Consider the following 14,008-nt stretch of genomic DNA (forward strand, 5'->3'; position numbering starts at 1 on the left):
ACCCTATGCTATGATCAGGCCTAGTTATTCTCATCGACAACTCTGATGGTGGAATTGAGAACATGTGCTCTAAAGATAATGTTGAGGTCTAGTTGAGTGTATTTGGAGTTGGAATGTTATAGATATTAAAAGAGTTTTGGAGAACAGATTTAGAGTTCTATATGCCCTTTACCAAATGAAGACACTGGGGAGGCAAATAGGGTACAAATCAGTGGGAAAAGTAAGCACCTGGATTGGGGGGGGGCGCCTGGGTGACTCAGTTGGTTAAGCATCTGCCTTTGGCTCTGGTCATGATCCCGGGGTCCTGGGATTGAGCCCTGCATCAGGCTCCCTGCTCAGTGGGGAGCCTGCTTCTCCTCCTCCCCACTCATACTCTTCTTTACTATCTCTGTCTCGCTCTCAAATAAATAAATAAAATCTTAAAAAACAAAAACAAATAGGCATCTGGGAAACACATAGACCTAGGCACTGGTTGCCAGTGTCTCTGTGTGCATCTGGCTGGAAAGATCCACCAGGCAAAGGGGCATGATCAACTGGAAGCATATGGGTAATTCAGCAAACTTGATAGCCAGTGGGGCAGACAAGAAGAGAGGAATTTCAGAATAACCTTCTTTAACAGAGAGGGGTGGGCAGGGCAGGGCATCTATGAAGACAAATGCCTTGGTTAGGGTCCGGGATGGGTCTTCTCTTTTTCAAGAGCAAACTTACAAGGATAAATGATGAAGAATTTAAAGTGAGCTTCTCATCCAGTGCAGGAGAACAAAATATAAAACTACCAATGCATTGCAAGAATCTTATTGGTGTGTTAAAATTTTTTTGGCTTTCATTCCTGCTTACAGTAACTTATTCATATCTACTTTTTGACCAGATTGATTAAATAGAAAGGTGAAGAGAGGATTGAAAATACCAGGAATGTTGCACTAAAAGAGTTTTGGGGAAAGAAACCCCTGTTTCCAGAAATAAATGTTATTTAGCCAGAAGTAGCCTGTTGAAGTTAGGTATGAAAAAGAGCCAACTTCTCTTTGTTTCTACTGATGATATTAGGGGCCACTGTACTATGTAAAGGTAAACTTTAGCAGTTGGAAATGTTACATTGAGGATCCCAGAAGAGATTATGGCATCCCATGTCTAGTTGCCTTTAAGGACATAACTCTTGCCTTAGGTATTGTTTTACCCAGAACATAGAAGCACACACCTGCTGTCATGTAGGCATTCTTTACAACCCTGTGATTTTTGTGAATTAAACTTGTTGAGAAACCACATCAGAAGCCATAGATAACTGAGCTTGAGTAACAATGTGAGAGAAAGGCAGGGTCAAGAGCCGGGACACTAGAATCTGACAGTAGGGTCTAAGGGTCTGTCTGATGGGCCTACTGCGATGCTAGTGACCACACAGGCACACTCACCTGCATGAGGTTCTGGTGTGACAACAGCTCATTGGCCAGAAGACAAACAAGACAACTACATCTACATTTGATCTTTATGTCCAGAACGGTCAAGGGAAACACACTGGCCTTTGCTTCTATCGTTAGATATGAGCAGGTCCTGCTTATCCTCTATAAGCCAAACCTCACAGTTCTCCCTGGTTTTGTTGTATTCAGCTGCTTTTGGAAAGCTACTTTGGTGTTTGGAGCTGCTACCAACCTTTTTTCAATATAAATTAAAAGTCACAAGGCTTTGCCACTTCTCTGCATGTGTTAAAGAGTTGCAAAAAGCCATTCTGAGTTCACTTTCCTCAAAGAGTCCTTTTTATTATTCACATCGAAGCTGTCAATTCAAAAAGGCTTGTTATAAATGGATTAATTTATGGCAAGATTGTTGATTGACAGGAAAAAGTTTGTTATGTATGGATTTGACATCACAACCATGCATAGCCAATTTTCCCACTAACAGCTTCTTTATGGAAGAATTCTTCCAGCCACATTGCATAAACAGCTGTTGGAAACACCTTTGCATCGATCATTTGTAATAGTTTATTAAAGTGGTACCTGGCAACATGTCTATATAGTTAAAGGCTTGCTCATTACCAAACCCCATTTTTCAGGAGTTTATTACTCAAGCTTTTCAAATCATATCAGACTCAAACCTCACATGTGAACACTCACTCTAGACATTGTTTCTTTTGTTAGTGAAGGTTCTAAAGCAGTGGCCTCACTTCCTACGAAGTGGCGTGGACTGTGATCGATTCTGCTTCAGATTTTTGAAAAAAGGTTGTCTTTTCATAATGAGTTTTTCAAAATGAGTTTTTGAATGCTTATATCTTTTCTTCTCTAGAAAGAAATATTTATTTAAAAAGAGAGAGATATGTCCTAGGAGATGACCCTTATTATCATAAGGATGCCTTTATGATTTTTTAGTTTATACTTTCTAGACCGTATTTGGAAGCTTCTCTTGATCATTTAGATGCCTGCTCTTTCCCTCCTCTGTTCTTTGCTGTTCTTCTTTCCTTGCAAAACAAAATCATCCTTAACTGACTTTGCCTTTGTCTTGGAATTGAAGGACAGCTCTCCTTCCTTAGAGGTTGTACTAAATAGCAGGTAGGAAGATGGGCGTATTATTGAGATGCCAGCTCTTTTTCACATGCCACATGAATTCAGGCAAGGTATTTTGCCTTCGCAGTCCCTGTTTCTGTTTCCTCATCTGAAGAATAAGGACAATAACAGTACCAAGTTTTTTGGTTTGTCTTAAGGTCTGCAGAAGCTACTATGTGTAAAGAGCTTAACATGTTTGGCACAAAGGGAGAGATTAATAACTGGTTGCTGCTTCCCTACAGATGTAGAGCGAGGCAAAATGAGTAGCTGATGCTAATTCTCCTGCATTCTTGGAATGCCTTGTAGCCATCTTCTGGGGTAAGGACACATTTTCTTACAAATATTGATATCCCTTATCTCCTTCATAGGATATTGGCAGCTCCTTTTGGCAGCTTCAGTGGCAGTGATGCCTCCTGCCCCAAACCTGGTATACACTGGAGCTTCCTCACAGGGGGTTGAGGAGGAAGGTGCATAATGAACTGTGATACTCCATTAGCCTGGATAAGCCCCAGAGCATACGAAGAGCTAAAGGAGCCAGCTGGCACCCCAGTAAGCCCTGGTTCTGCCAAGACCCACTGATTGCTGACGAGGAAGTGAAGAGGAAGCCGTGGTGCTGGGAGGAATGAGAAGGGCATTTCCCCCCAAGACGAGAAAGTTATTGGCTTAAGCAGATTGTGAAGATGGAATGAGCTAATGAATGCTTTGAAATCCACTGAGAAAGCTTTTATTAAAATCCATTGTATTAGTTTGTCATTTTTTCATCTCTTGGGTATGGGCCTTTGCTACCCATGGTAGAAGCAAACTTTCTTGGTGATGCTTTTACAGACTTCCTGAACTGGCTTCCAGATCATACTCATACAGTGCATGCAAAGCACTGTGCTAGGCTTCCTCCAAAATGATCAGGCTTTCCCAGCTGGATCCTTAAAAAAAAAAAAAAAAAAAAAAAAAGGAAAGAAAGAAAGAAAAAAAAAAGAAGCTGATACCACAAATGTTGCTGGTGAAAAAAAATCATGTAGAGTTTATCTCTCTTCTTTCCTTTTTTTTTTTTTTTAAGTTTATTAAGAATGAAAAGACCTCTGCAGCTTGGCTTTACTTGTTATTTTCCCAGATATTTAAAAGAAGATATTCATAGGCAAAAAAAGTAACTTTTTCTAGCCAAAATGCAGCATTTTTCCTTCTGTCCTCACAAAAGTGTTGCTATGTATGTCAGTTATAGAGAATACATCACCCTCTTTTCCTCAGAAAATGCTCCTTTTGCTGCTGGTGAAAATTAAAAAATCCCCCTACTAGGCATACAGATTCTCATGGGAATATAGTTTTGTTCCTGAAAAATATTACAAAATAGAAATTGAAAATGTCGTGACATATTTTCAAAATATCAAAAATGCTCAGGTGAGGAGGTAGGCAGTGTTTGGAGTTACTATGAAAACCATATGTGGTATTGTAATGTCCAAAATCATGACTTTGAACATTTCTGCTTTAGTGCATGCACCTGAGAATTTTTTTCCTTATTTTATTTTCAAGAGAATCAAACTTCAAACAAATAGAACTAATCAAACCAGACATTTCTCATCCATTGCTTCAGTATAGGCAGTAAAAACAGCTGAGGGATCTTACTGACAAATACCAGTAATTCATGAGCTCTGCTATCTCGATAGTATTTGGTGATCTCCTCACCTGTGATGTCATTCACCACAGTGACAAAAGGCAGGAAAATCAATGTGCTTTGACTTAATTCTAAAAATCACTTAGGAAATGCTGAATTTTTTGAGGTGGCGGAGATTGGCATTTTTTGAAGACAGAAGTGTACCCCTTTGATTCTAGCAATACCACCATCTTTTGAATCCCACTTGGACAGGTTGGGAGGAAAATCATGGCTAATCAGAATATTCATCAATTTCATCCCTTTACCTTGGTGGATGATCCAATGTTTAAGCAATTGCTGATGGAATCCCCCAGTAAGAGGTCATCTCAAAGTCTTCTGCTGAATGAAATCAATGCATTTGTGATTTTTGGGGCACATTCCATTTTCATGACTATTTGAGGATATCCCAAAAGGAAGCACAGGGAGGTATTTGGACCAGGAATGATTGACAGTGTCTGTAAGTACTTATTATGTCAAGGCTTCAGCTCGTCGATTGATGGGAAATGATGTATAATAAATTAGAATGATCACACATCATTTCCCATCGATTGAAATGCCAAATCCTTGACGGAGTAATGAGTTATGGCCAATACCACTCACTGTCTTAGGGGGGAGATTGATTGCATATCCTTCCATCGATGTGATCAAACAACTAAGAAATCCTAAGTACACATCTAGCTCCCCAATTTTACCATCGTTCCAGTGCAGAGCATGACGTTAGTGTTGCCTCAGTGAACATTGCACAATGCCATGTGGGCATTGGAGCAAGGGTATTCTTCATCATCTGATGCAGTGAGAGCCTCATTCCCTGCAGAAATACAGATGCATCCTAAGTGCAGAAACACTCAATGAAGCACCATTAGCCTCCCTAGCTACAACAAAACAAAATAGGAAGGCTCCAGGTCTCTCCATAAAAGCCAAAAGGAGGAAGTTCCCAGTAAACTCAATGGAATGAATGTTTAGTGTGCTCATGTACCAGTGGGTGGGCGTTTTATCCTTTTTCTCTTGTGTCACTTATTCTCAGTATAATACACTTTCCAAATCATTCTAGTGGGTGAGACCAATTCATGTTCCTCCCCAGTGAAAAAAGCAGTTCCTTCTCATCTCATAATTAAATACCAAAAATCACCAGCTGTGAAAAATTTTTGTTTATTTAGATAGCCAACCTGTCTGTTTTTTTCCAGTGGAGGCGGAAGAACTGGCACAATGCATGAAATTCACATTCTTTGCTCTTCCGTCAACATTCAATGACTATTTCAAAGGCTTTTTTTGGCTTGAAATGTCTTCCAAGGCATTTTAGAGCTAAAATAAATAAAGGCTGTTTTAAAACTTCATTAATTCAATAAATGTTTCTTGAGTAGTCACTATGTGTAAGACATTGTGATAACCTTAAAAACATGTTATTGGGAACCAATCCAACATGAAACTTTTGTCTCAGTTAAAAAACTGTAAAAAAACTTTCATGCGTAGAAAATATAAACTGTTCCCCAGCTTTCTGTGTAACCTCAAGCATTGGATTTCTTTGTAGTTTGAAGGGCACAAGACAGAATGCCCTATAAAGGTAAAAAATTTTGTCTGTGTTGAGAGAGGCACTTTGCACTCAAATTTTGGTTATTTAGCTTTGCTCTAGAAGTTTACAAATGTTGCTACTCTTCATGGTCTATCCAAAAAACCCTAGGCTATAAAAAATAGAGTGTGTATGTGTAAACAAACAAGTACATAAATAAGTGAATAAATAAAGTGTGTAAAAAATATTATCTGTCTTAACTGCTTTATATTAAAAGTATGCTTAACCTCTCCAGACCTTAGGCATTTAGTGAATATTCTTGAATGAATAAATGAGTAAATGAATGAATGAGGTATTTGAGATTATAGGTCCTTTTCAAATCAGGTGTTTTAATCTAGTTTTTAAAAATCTCCACTTTTATATTCACTTTTTCTCCCTTGGTAGAATTAAAGTGGCCATTAGGATTATCTCCCATATGGTTACATCACATTTAGCTCTTGAAGGAGGACAGGAGTAGACAAGGAGAACAAGCAGATATAACTGATTCCTGCTATATGCTGGCACTCTCTAGGGTGTTCTACTCAAATTGTCTTACATACAACAGCCCTGTGAAATAGATATCATTCTCAACTTACAGATGTGAGGTCTGAAGAGGTTAAGGAACATTCTCAAATTTACACAAATAGTGAGCAGAATTGCTGAGAGTCCAGCGAATTCAAGTTTATTGCTGACCTACTCTTGGGGAACCAAACTTCCAAATGAGTCTCAGGTAGGCAATCAGAACACAGCGTAGAATTATGGCTTTAGGATTCCAGTGAGAGACTCAAATAAGGTAGGGGGACATGGATAATGCAGGGTTCATCATCCCATGTCCATGCAATGGATATACAGAAATCACAAATACATCTTGACTTATTCACTGAATGAAAAAAAAAGATGAGATTAATGAATACCCTATGAAACTTCTTAAGCTGTCAGGAAATGGAAACACCATGAGCATAATACTTGGCACTCAATACCACTTACTCATGTTAGAAAAGAATGATCGACTATTTACTTGATTCATAGTTTATTCTGTGGTTACTATAGATGAACAATGTATTCCCTGTTCTCAGTAGTCTGTAAACCAGTCTTTATAGGATGGCAATGTAAGTGCTGGTGGAGTAAATGCAAAGTGCTGTCGGAGAGTAATACATGGACCAAGTGAGATTGTGTTTGGACTGGGACAGGACTGGAGGGAATAGGGAAGCCATGCAGATTAGCTTGGATTGAACATGCTATGAGAGAAAAGTGGGCAGGCTTCCTCTGAGAGGCAAGGAGGGAAGAATTCCAGGCAGAGGAAAAAGAATGTGCAAAGGCACCATGGCATATTTAGCGAAGTATCTGGCATATTTAGGACACTGCAAAATATATGCTAAAATTTATGCCAGTATTTATGACTTATTTTCTGGAAAAACAGAATTAGGTTGGGTCTATTGGGCAATGATAAGCTGACTTTAATATGATATGATAATATTTGTACTCATGAGAGTTATTACACCTCCCCACACAACTGATTCACAGCTATTAATTGCCATAAAGAGAAACAGCTGAGATAATAGAATCATCTGGATCATAGTCATTAATTTATTAGTAATTTTTAAAAGGGATTCCTTTAATAATATTTGTGTCAGGTTGTAAAGAGCACTAAGGTTTAAGAGTGGAGTCATTGGCAATGAAGAAGAAAAAGGCCATTTCCATTGGCTGCCTTCTCTTATTCAAACAAGTGGAATGTTGTATTAAGACACTGTCTCATCAAGCACTTAGGTGGCACAGTTGATTAAGCATCTGTCTCTTGTTTTCTGCTCAGGTCATGATCTCAGGGCCATGAGATTAAGCCCCACATTGGCACCTATTCTCCATGTGGAGTCTGCTTGGGATTCTCTCTACATCTCCTTTTGCCCCTCCCCGAGGTGCTCATGCATATGCACGCATTCTCTCTCTCTCTCTCTCTCAAATAAATAAATAAATCTTTAAAAAAAAAAACCCGCTATCTCATTAGAAAAGCACAATATAAGGTAATAGGAAAACACCCAGTAAAGATGACCTGTACCAAAGCAAGTTGAGACCATTCCCGTGGTATCCACAGGATTCATAATAGAGCATCATGGGTAGCAGTTTACCATTATGAATTCACTAGCAGTCAAGTCCTATCTGTGGAATCTTCCATCCTTAGGAAATCTAACCCTGGCAGAATTTGAAACACAGTTTATATTTAATTGATTATACAAGCAATCTCTAACTTTGAGCAGAGTTGAATTCTAAATGTTTATTTAAATGTTATCAAAAACACATTTTCCTATGGAGGGAATGTCATGTGTGATGGTTGGGTTCAGAGGCTGTTTGTAAAGTCTTCTTGTGCACAGATCTGGAAACCAGCAGTGTAGCCATGATGGCAAGTCTTATTTCAACTACAGCTCTTACACCTAACATTGTTTACACAAGAATATGTATCTGAGCTCTGCTTCTGAATACTGGGAAGCACTTTCTTCTGCAGTGCTATCTCTCCTGGCAAAGGTCCTTTCTTATTGTGTATCCATAGTTTATGAAGTCTTTTCCCTTCTAAAAAATAGAAGTTCATGAGATCATTCTCTTGCCACACATTTTATATTAAGGAAAGAAAAAGATAATAACCTTCTTGGGTAGTAGGAGCTGATTCTTCCTCCACAGTTTATGTGAATGGGTGGTTTGTAATCCAGAGAAAAACTGTACTGTTATGATATTAATACACAGGGTCACAGTGATGTGTATTCTATCATCTCTGCTCTTGGATTAGTCTTCTGTGTATTCATTCAATGTATTCTTAAAGGCAGAGATTGTAATATTACATTACAATTGTATAGTGATTTGCAATATACAAAGTACATTAACATTTTTTCATTTAATGCCAACAATAACCCCATAAATTAGGTGTTATTATCCCATAATGGTTACTGAAACTCAGTGATATGAAGTAATATACCCAAAGACCCACTGCTGTTGGATGGAAGAGCTGTGATTCAGGCAGATCTTTTTAATCCTCAAGTCCAATGCTCTGTCTATGATATCAGACCAGCATAGCAAAATTTATATTGTCAAAAGACTAAAGGTTGAACACTCAAATCTAGTTAAACATTTGTACCACTCTTTCTTTTAGAAAATGGAGAATCCTCCTCAGCATTAACTTGGGGTTTCTCTGAAGTCCACCAATATTGAAACAATTGGATTTTCTGCCAAGAAACATTAAGGCTGATTTGACAAGAATGACGAGGCACTTTAAGAGTTGATTGACTGTTAGTACAAGGCTTTTAGAGCTTTCTAAAATTGCATCAACTGTAAGTGAAAGAAATGGAAGTATCTACTCAGAGCTTCAAAGGAAAGCCTGTGACATGAGGAACGAATGGTAGGATGGTCAAATACAAATACATCTATCCAGCATTTCTCAGATCCCTATAATATACAAGTTCATTTGGTTCGTCCACAATTTTCTATAGTCCCACACTCAGCGACCCATTGAGATCTAAGCTGATCAATGTAAAAAAAATCATTTTGTGTTTATTGAAGGATTTTCAGAAGACCCATTCAGCTAAGACTCTTACTGAATGTGTTTTCATATATGTTTTCAACTCTATCTTGGAGCTTCCTATCTAAGGCCAACTTACCCTCCTGTCACCATATTGATAGAGTGAGGCAACAACAGAAACCAACTGAAAGCAAAATCTTTGAAGCTGACAGCATCTATGCTGAAATCTTCAAGGTGAGTGGTAGAGACTTCCATCATGAATCTATAGTTCTTGAGGATCCATGGTGACAAGAATGATTTCAAAATTGTTGCAATTTTAAAGAAAAAAAGATAAGGCAAATTTTTCTCTCCATGTTTGTTTCAAAGAACTTATCAAACTACAATGTGGATTAGTGTAACAGATTTTTCACTGCTGTCCTGTTAAAGGAAAACAAACACATTAACAAACATCTTTTATACATGGCATCCTTAATCTTATAAAATTCTGGCTTTTAAATTTTTTTAAATTATTTATTTGTTTATTTATTTATAAAAGATTTTATTTATTTATTTGACAGAGAGAGACAGTGAGATAGGGAACACAAGCAGGGGGAATGGGAGAGGGAGAAGCAGGCTTCCTGCTGAGCAGGGAGCCCGATGGGAGGGCTCGATTCCAGGATCCTAGGATCATGACCTGACCTGAAGGTAAACGTTTAATGACTGAGCCACCCAGGCACCCCTAAAATAAATTTTTTAAAGAAGAAGTTTGACTGTGTGCTTTTCCTAGTCTTTGCATTTGCTTAATGATCATTTATGGTAGAATCTTCTCTACCCCTTTCAGCAATGAAATCCCAAAAAGAACATGTTGTCTTCTAACACTCACATTACTGCAATAAGATGAGACCATTGACAAGCTTAGTGTTGGAAAAAACAACCAAGTGCAGGGTCAGGGAGAATAATCAAGAAAGTGGTCACCTGTTTAAATAGACCAACCTATAGAGAAGCCCACTTTGATTTCCAAGTTATATCACATTTATGATGCTAAGGCATTTGATGATGTGAAAACAGATTTTTTTTTTAACTGTCCTTACTGAGATAAGAGAAAATGCAATGGATTCTTCAGGTATAAATGACTAATTTTATATGAATAAACCCACATTAATTAAGCAATTGTGACAGATGAAATCAGCGATGATGTTCTAGACTTTTCTAGATATTTTCCATCTTTAAGTAGATGGTTCACTAACCATCACCTGAGCAAGTCTAGAAGCCAATTATCAATGTTCAAACTTGAATAACTTAAAAAAGTAATTGTTTAAAATTCTGAGCTAACACTCATTTGAACTTCTCTCCTATGATAGGGTGCAACTAGAGGGTAGAGCAGGCCTTCTCAAAGCTGTGCTATTGGCAATCTGGGGCCACACAATTCTTTTTCGGGGAGCTATCCTAGGCATTATAAGATGTTTAGCAGCATCTCTAACTTCTACCCACTAGATGCCAGTAGCTCCTTCTCCCAAGCTGTGACAGTATCAAAAATTTCTCCCAGCATTGCTAAATGTTTTCTGGATGGATGGGTGGGTGATGAGGAAGAAGGGTTGGGCAGAAAATTATGACTGGTTAAGAACCATTGGGGTGGAAGCATAGATTACTAGGGTTCCACTCCTTTTTAGTTTATGTAGATATTAAATTTGAAGGTAAGTGAGCTTAATGACATGTCCTAAATCACACAACTGATTAGGACCAGAGGTAGAACCCAAATCCAGATCTTATTGTTCCTATAGTGTTCTTCCCTTGGAACATATTATTATTGAATATTGCTAATGGAAGGAATATTCCACTGACCACAGACACTAAAGTCATTACCCAAGAACATCCTGAGACCGTTGAGAAGATGGCCATCTGACTTGAGTCAGAGGGAACTTATTTTTTATATGAGTGAAATAGCAATACTCAAAAAGCTCTATTTGCTGTTGTGATGCAATCTTGCAGATACTTTTGGTGATGATATCGAGTAACATCATCCTACTCAGGTAGTACATATGAAGTTGTAACCCCAGTGAGATCAATCTGTGTGTGCCTCTTGCCTTTTACCACCTTATTTTAGATAGGTATTTGTTACAAGTGTCCTAACACTTTTTAATATTTTATAACTAAAGATAGACAAAATGTGCCTGGCAAGAACAATAACTAAAGACTGAGTCAACAACCCAGGACCACTCATTATGCCAGGAAATATGTGCTTATGCTGTGACAGTGGCTGTCATCTTGGATTGGCCCCATTAACCACCTCTGGTCCATCAAGGCAATAATGGAAGCCATTCTAGTCCTCTAACAAGATATTGCCAAGAAAGTACACTGCTGCGCAACCAGCTGTTTGAGGAACTGAAGAGGATGAAAAGAGGGTGAAAACAGATGGGATATATTTTGCATTTCTACTTAGATATGAATATGTACATATGATATATTAGGGCATCTCTCCCACACATGTCCCTCTCTTCTTGGTACATTATGTTAACCATTTATCACTTTCATATGTCAACTTTATCCAAAAGTTATATATGCTCTTTGTTTCTTAGATTTACTCCTTTCTTTACACCACTTTTTACTGAACTATTTGGTTAGAACTTGTGAAAACTTCTTATAGCTTATGCTGCATGGAAGGTACTTTGTGTAGAGGGAACATTTGTTTGAAACAAAGCTTAAAGTGTACTGTTCGCTAAGAATCCATACTAGGCTTCAATATAGGGAGAAATACATAGTTGAAAGTGTTTAGATTGTCCTGTTGCCATATTTTTAAAATCTCACATGTAAGAAATATATAAACTTTTTTGTTGAATTGGAAAACATAGAAAGAAGAAAAATTAATCAATAAATACATAAAAAATAAGAAGAAAATTAACACTGTACATAGTCTAATCATCTAGAGATTATCTGTCTATATTCTTCCTCTATCCCTCTATCTCACACTGAAGTATATATCTGTATACTTATGTGTATATGCATATGTATGTATGTATATATTTGGGATTATATGGTAAACACTAGTTGCTGCTCTTTCCACATCATTACAACTATTTTTTCTTGTTCTCAATTATTTAAAAATATGTTCCAATTGTATGGGTGTACACTAATTTACTTAACTATTCTTTGTTTTCTTGTTATTAAACTTTGTTTCCAGTTTCATTTGGGTGCTATAGTATGACAATAAAATCATATATAATACAATACAAATTAATAATACAGTTGATTTCATAACTTTATTCTTCCTAGTTTATTGTTTCCTAGATGTCAAATGCTGGGTCAAAGACCATAAACATTTATAGTGCTCTTAATATATATTGTCCACTCGACCTCTCAAAAGACTTGTCTGTTTAAACTTTCTTTAGAAAAGTATAAGGAGATTTTTAATTTAAACAAGAAAGTAATTGCTCAGTCGAAGTTAACAGTAAAAAACTCAAGAATTTCTGTATCTGGATTTCTTCCCCGCTTTTGGCACTATAATATTTTCTTTAAAGTTAACGCCTTTAATGAGTAGACATGGATAAAAATTTAAAAGAATTTTCCATGGGCTACCAAAGTGGTTTCCAATTTAAAAATAACAATCAGTAAAGACATTTAAAATATTAAATATGAAAGGAGATAGGAAATCATTTAGCTCAACTTTCTCTTTTATTCAAAATATAGTCATTTGTTAAGCAACTATTATATGACCGCACTGTACTCTTAACTCTATTTGGCAACACATGCAAAGTGCATAATTAACTGTGATACAATTCCATAAATACTAAAGAAAATAATGGACAAAATGCAGTGGAAACAGATGGAGATAGGGAAATGTCTAACTTTTCTCTGGAAGATGAAGCCAGAAAAGCATTTGGAGAAGAGGTGCTTCCTAAAGAATTTTTTTTTCTTTTTTTTTAGGAGAGGTAAAAAAGTGTTTCTGGGGCAGAGCAGCATGAAGAGACACAAGGACATGATATTATATTGCTTGCTCACACAGTGCTGGTAGGGAAGTATGGCTGAAATCTCAGAGGCTGCAGAGGTGGTGTTGGTATCATGTTTTCAATGCCACAATTAGGAATTTCGACTATTCTCTACTCAAAGAGTAGCCATTGAAGAGTTTTGAGCAGGACACATGATTCTTTCTGTACTTGGATTCAAGCTAAAAGGGACTGGTAGCGAAAGGCCTGACAATTAGTGTTGTCTAGATGAGATGATAAGAGATTAAACCATATTGGGCGCCTGGGTGGCTCAGTGGGTTAAAGCCTCTGTCTTTGGCTCAGGTCATGATCCCGGGGTCCTGGGATCCAGGCCAGCATCAGGCTCTCTGCTCAGCAGGGAGCCTGCTTCCCTTCCTCTCTCTGCCTGCCTTTCTGCCTACTTGTGATATCTATCTGTCAAATAAATAAATAAAATCTTAAAAAATAAAAGAGATTAAACCATATCAAATGGTAGAAAGGCTACACATGAGGGGCCAGGGTAAAATGTGTATCCCACAACCAATGAATCAGCAAATATTGAGTGCAAGTGAATGTCAATACTCTTGGTGGTGGAGATTCAGAGAAGAGCAAGAGAACAAGTTCTCCCCCATGGAGCTTCCATTTCTTTTTATTGATTGATTGATTGATTTTCAGTGTAACAGTAATCTTTGTTTTTGCACCACACCCAGTGCTCCATGGAATATATGCCCTCCCTATTACCCACCACCTGGTTCCCCAACCTCCCACCCCCCGCCCCTTCAAAAACCTCAGGTTGTTTTTCAGAGTCCATAGTCTCTCATGGTTCATCTCCCCTTCCAATTTCCC

This window comes from Meles meles, chromosome 1 (genome assembly GCF_922984935.1).
Source record: "Meles meles chromosome 1, mMelMel3.1 paternal haplotype, whole genome shotgun sequence".
In the NCBI taxonomy this organism is placed as follows: Eukaryota; Metazoa; Chordata; class Mammalia; order Carnivora; family Mustelidae; genus Meles; species Meles meles.